Source organism: Oncorhynchus tshawytscha, unplaced genomic scaffold (assembly GCF_018296145.1).
Source record: "Oncorhynchus tshawytscha isolate Ot180627B unplaced genomic scaffold, Otsh_v2.0 Un_contig_2548_pilon_pilon, whole genome shotgun sequence".
In the NCBI taxonomy this organism is placed as follows: domain Eukaryota; kingdom Metazoa; phylum Chordata; class Actinopteri; order Salmoniformes; family Salmonidae; genus Oncorhynchus; species Oncorhynchus tshawytscha.
The window spans coordinates 4,119-10,000 of NW_024609582.1; positions in this window are offsets into that span (position 1 = coordinate 4,119).

Sequence of the window (5,882 nt, forward strand, 5' to 3'; positions counted from 1 at the left end):
TATCAATGTTTCTGATAAGTGTGTATAAATTATGGGAGCACTCTACCTCCACTCCTTCCTCCCTCTACTTCTCCCTCCATCCATCCCTCCCTCTACTTCTCCCTCCATCCATCCATCCCTCCCTCTACTTCTCCATCCATCCCTCCCTCTACTTCTCCATCCATCCCTCCCTCTACTTCTCCATCCATCCCTCCCTCCCTCCTCTTCTCCCTCCCTCCTCTTCTCCCTCCTCTTCTCCCTCCCTCCCTCCTCTTCTCCCTCCCTCCTCTTCTCCCTCCCTCCTCTTCTCCCTCCCCTCCCTCCCTCCCTCCCTCCCTCCCTCCCTCCCTCCCTCCCTCCCTCCCTCCCTCCCTCCCTCCCTCCCTCCCTCCTCTCTCCCTCCCTCCCTCCCTCCCTCCCTCCCTCCCTCCCTCCCTCCCCTCCCTCCCTCCCTCCCTCCCTCCCTCCCTCCCTCCCTCCCTCCCTCCCTCCCTCCCTCCCTCCCTCCCTCCCTCCCTCCCTCCCTCCTCTTCACCATCCATCCATCCTCTTCTCCCTCCCTCTACTACAGAATATGTCAAGGATTCACTCCACTGAAACTGATGCTGCTGCTTCTCCAGGACAAATCCCTTCTGTTACTCCTCCCTCCCTTAACTAAAGACTTCTCCAGGACAAATCCCTTCTGTTACTCCTCCCTCCCTTAACTAAAGACTTCTCCAGGGCAAATCCCTTCTGTTACTCCTCCCTCCCTTAACTAAAGACTTCTCCAGGACAAATCCCTTCTGTTACTCCTCCCTCCATCCCTCCCTTAACTAAAGACTTCTCCAGGACAAATCCCTTCTGTTACTCCTCCCTCCATCCCTCCCTTAACTAAAGACTTCTCCAGGACAAATCCCTTCTGTTACTCCTCCCTCCATCCCTCCCTTAACTAAAGACTTCTCCAGGACAAATCCCTTCTGTTACTCCTCCCTCCATCCCTCCCTTAACTAAAGACTTCTCCAGGACAAATCCCTTCTGTTACTCCTCCCTCCATCCCTCCCTTAACCAAAGACTTCTCCAGGACAAATCCCTTCTGTTACTCCTCCCTCCATCCCTCCCTTAACTAAAGACTTCTCCAGGACAAATCCCTCCTGTTACTCCTCCCTCCATCCCTCCCTTAACTAAAGACTTCTCCAGGACAAATCCCTTCTGTTACTCCTCCCTCCATCCCTCCCTTAACTAAAGACTTCTCCAGGACAAATCCCTTCTGTTACTCCTCCCTCCCTTAACTAAAGACTTCTCCAGGACAAATCCCTTCTGTTACTCCTCCTTCCCTTAACTAAAGACTTCTCCAGGACAAATCCCTTCTGTTACTCCTCCCTCCCTTAACTAAAGACTTCTCCAGGACAAATCCCTTCTGTTACTCCTCCCTCCCTTAACTAAAGACTTCTCCAGGACAAATCCCTTCTGTTACTCCTCCTTCCCTTAACTAAAGACTTCTCCAGGACAAATCCCTCCTGTTACTCCTCCCTCCATCCCTCCCTTAACTAAAGACTTCTCCAGGACAAATCCCTTCTGTTACTCCTCCCTCCCTTAACTAAAGACTTCTCCAGGACAAATCCCTTCCAACAACTCTTACTGTTTTTCCCAAACTCTGTTTGTTCAACTCTCCTTTAAACGGGTGTCTGGATGTTTTCAAGATTCCCTTCATCTTGCAGAATTTGTGGGAAGTCAGAAGGCCATCAGATCTGCTCTCCTCCGTCAAACAGACTCAAAATACCACCTAGGTTTTTTTTTTTTTTTTTTTTATTTTTAAATGGGCATTGTGTGCTTTTGAAGATGTACTCTGTTAAGAGACTATAAAAGAGTCATTTTTGTTTTGTCTCTGCCCCAGTTTGCCTTTATTGCCATCAGAGAAAAGAATCAGAATATTCTGATTTTTTCTATCCAATGTAACTGGAATGTTCTGAATTGTTCACCCCAACAGAACCGGAATGTTCTGGTGTGTTCCTTCCAACAGAACCAGAATGTTCTGGTGTGTTAAATGTAACCAGAATGTTCTCATCTGTTCTCTCCAACGGAACTGGAATGTTCTGATCTTTTCTCTCCAATAGAACCGGGTGGACTAGGTTGAATATTTATTTGACAGACAGTGCAATGTTATTCCCCACAGGGAGTGAGTGAATGGATAGCTGTCCAATCACAGACGCCGGCTGTTGAAACCTGTCCCATCAGTCAGATCCCGCCCCCCTCTATGTTGAGTACTGTTAAAGAGAGTGAGGTCACCCACCCTTGACCTCTGCCTGGGTGGTCTTTGACCCTTGACCTCCCAGACGCTGCTTTCCATAGTGCCACACCTCAAACGGCATCCTACACAACACTTCTCTTGACCCAAGCCCTGCGTTGCAGTCTGTTGTCTGTAACCAGTAACTAGTCTAGGGAGAGACCTGTTGTCTGTAACCAGTAACTAGTCTAGGGAGAGACCTGTTGTCTGTAACCAGTAACTAGTCTAGGGAGAGACCTGTTGTCTGTAACCAGTAACTAGTCTAGGGAGAGACCTGTTGTCTGTAACTAGTCTAGGGAGAGACCTGTTGTCTGTAACCTATAACTAGTCTAGGGAGAGACCTGTTGTCTGTAACCTATAACTAGTCTAGGGAGAGACCTGTTGTCTGTAACCAGTAACTAGTCTAGGGAGAGACCTGTTGTCTGTAACCAGTAACTAGTCTAGGGAGAGACATGTTGTCTGTAACCTATAACTAGTCTAGGGAGAGACCTGTTGTCTGTAACCAGTAACTAGTCTAGGGAGAGACCTGTTGTCTGTAACCAGTAACTAGTCTAGGGAGAGACCTGTTGTCTGTAACCAGTAACTAGTCTAGGGAGAGACCTGTTGTCTGTAACCAGTAACTGGTCTAGGGAGAGACCTGTTGTCTTTAGTTAAATTTATTTAAATGAATGTAATACACATTATTATATCCTTCTGGCTAAATCCCAAATGGCACCCTAAATGACCAGTTCAAAAGTAGTGCACTTTATAGGGAACAGGGTGTCATTTGGGCCAAATATAGGATAATTTGACTGTAGCCTTCTGCGTTCAGCAGAGACCACTTTTTCCTTGTTGGCACTTTATCTGTTGGTTAGTAGGTGTTATTATATTATTGAACCTCTTGAGCCATACGCTATTGGGTTAGTCAGACTGATCAGCAAGTCTCAATAAGGTGTTGGGATCAACAAGTCTCAAAAAGGTGTTGGGTTAGTCAGGCTGATCAACAAGTCTCAATAAGGTGTTGGGTTAGTCAGGCTGATCAACAAGTCTCAATAAGGTGTTGGGATCAACAAGTCTCAATAAGGTGTTGGGTTAGTCAGGCTGATCAGCAGGTCTCAATAAGGTGTTGGGTTAGTCAGGCTGATCAACAAGTCTCAATAAGGTGTTGGCATCAACAAGTCTCAATAAGGTGTTGGGTTAGTCAGGCTGATCAACAAGTGTCAATAAGGTGTTGGGTTAGTCAGGCTGATCAACAAGTCTCAATAAGGTGTTGGGTTAGTCAGGCTGATCAACAAGTCTCAATAAGGTGTTGGCATCTACAAGTCTCAATAAGGTGTTGGGTTAGTCAGGCTGATCAGCAAGTCTCAAGTCTCAAACACCTTAGTAATATATTCTGTCCATGGACTCATGCTACTCATATTCACTGGGGTTGTGTGTCCCAAATGGCAACTCATTCTACATTTGACCAGGGCCCATATGGGGGATAGGAGGTCATTAATGACCGGGGCCCATATGGGGGGGGATAGGAAGTCATTAATGACCAGGGCCCATATGGGGGATAGGAAGTCATTAATGACCAGGGCCCATATGGGGGATAGGAGGTCATTAATGACCGGGGCCCATGGGGGGGATAGGAAGTCATTAATGACCAGGGCCCATATGGGGGGATAGGAAGTCATTAATGACCAGGGCCCATATGGGGGATAGGAAGTCATTAATGACCAGGGCCCATATGGGGGGATAGGAAGTCATTAATGACCAGGGCCCATATGGGGGATAGGAAGTCATTAATGACCAGGGCCCATATGGGGGATAGGAAGTCATTAATGACCAGGGCCCATATGGGGGATAGGAAGTCATTAATGACCAGGGCCCATATGGGGGGGATAGGAAGTCATTAATGACCAGGGCCCATATGGGGGAATAGGAAGTCATTAATGACCAGGGCCCATATGGGGTATAGGAGGTCATTAATGACCAGGGCCCATATGGGGGATAGGAAGTCATTAATGACCAGGGCCCATATGGGGAATAGGGTCCCATTAGAGATGCAGCTTTTCACTGGGACATCCAGTGACTACAGCAGGTGTGTTGTCTGAAGATGGAGCCAGTAGCAGCCTACTGGGCCTACGCTTTGATGTCGCTCTCCTGTGGCGTTACTTCTTTATTTGAGCCTTGGTTTTATTTGATATAAATCAAGGAGACGTGCTTTTGATTTGTCTGTTGAGTGTAAGGGGTTGTCCCCAAATGTCACCCTATTCCCTATGTAGTGCACTACTATGGGCCCTATTCCCTATGTAGTGCACTACTATGGGCCCTATTCCCTATGTAGTGCACTACTATGGGCCCTATTACCTATGTAGTGCACTACTATGGGCCCTATTCCCTATGTAGTGCACTACTATGGGCCCTATTACCTATGTAGTGCACTACTATGGGCCCTATTACCTATGTAGTGCACTACTATGGGCCCTATTCCCTATGTAGTGCACTACTATGGGCCCTATTCCCTATGTAGTGCACTACTATGGGCCCTATTCCCTATGTAGTGCACTACTATGGGCCCTATTCCCTATGTAGTGCACTACTATGGGCCCTATTCCCTATGTAGTGCTACTATGGGCCCTATTCCCTATGGGCCTACTATTCTATTCCCTATGTATGGGTGCGCTACTATGGGTCCCTATTCCCTATGTAGTGCGCTACTATGGGCCCTATTCCCTATGTAGTGCTATGTGGGCCTTATTCCTATTCCCTATGTAGTGGCTACTATGGGCCTATTCCCTATGTAGTGCGCTACTATGGGCCCTATTCCCTATGTAGTGCGCTACTATGGGCCCTATTCCCTATGTAGTGCGCTACTATGGGCCTATTCCCTATGTAGTGCGCTACTATGGGCCCTATTCCCTATGTAGTGTGCTACTATGGGCCCTATTTCCTATGTAGTGCGCTATAAGTGGAATAAGGTGCCATTAGGGAGACAAGTCGTCTCAGAACATACGCTGTTAAACCATTGAGTACATTACTGTGCTGTTACATATTTATATCATTTGTAAGTATGCATTATTATAATTATTTTATATTTGTATACATGCACTAGTTTTTAAGTGTGCACTAGTTTTTAAGTGTGCATTATTTTTTTCGGGACTGACGTAAAAAAAAAAAAAAAATAATAAAGTACTTTTTGTTAACCTCTGGTCTGTCTGTCTGGTCTGTCTGTCTGGTCTGTCTGGTCTGTCTGGTCTGTTTGGTCTGTCTGTCTGGTCTGTTTGGTCTGTCTGTTTGTCTGTTTGGTCTGTTTCTGTCTGTCTGGTCTGTCTGGTCTGTCTGGTCTGTCTGTCTGGTCTGTCTGTTTGGTCTGTCTGTCTGGTCTGTTTGGTCTGTCTGGTCTGTTTGGTCTGTCTGGTCTGTCTGTCTCTGTCTGTTTGGTCTGTCTGGTCTGGTCTGTCTGGTCTGTTTGGTCTGTCTGTCTGGTCTGTCTGTCTGTCTCTGTCTGTCTGGTCTGTCTGTCTGTCTCTGTTTGGTCTGTCTGTCTGGTCTGTCTGTCTGTCTCTGTCTGTCTGGTCTGTCTGTCTGTCTGTCTCTGTTTGGTCTGTCTGGTCTGTTTGGTCTGTCTGGTCTGTTTAGTCTGTCTGGTCTGTTTAGTCTATCTGGTCTGTTT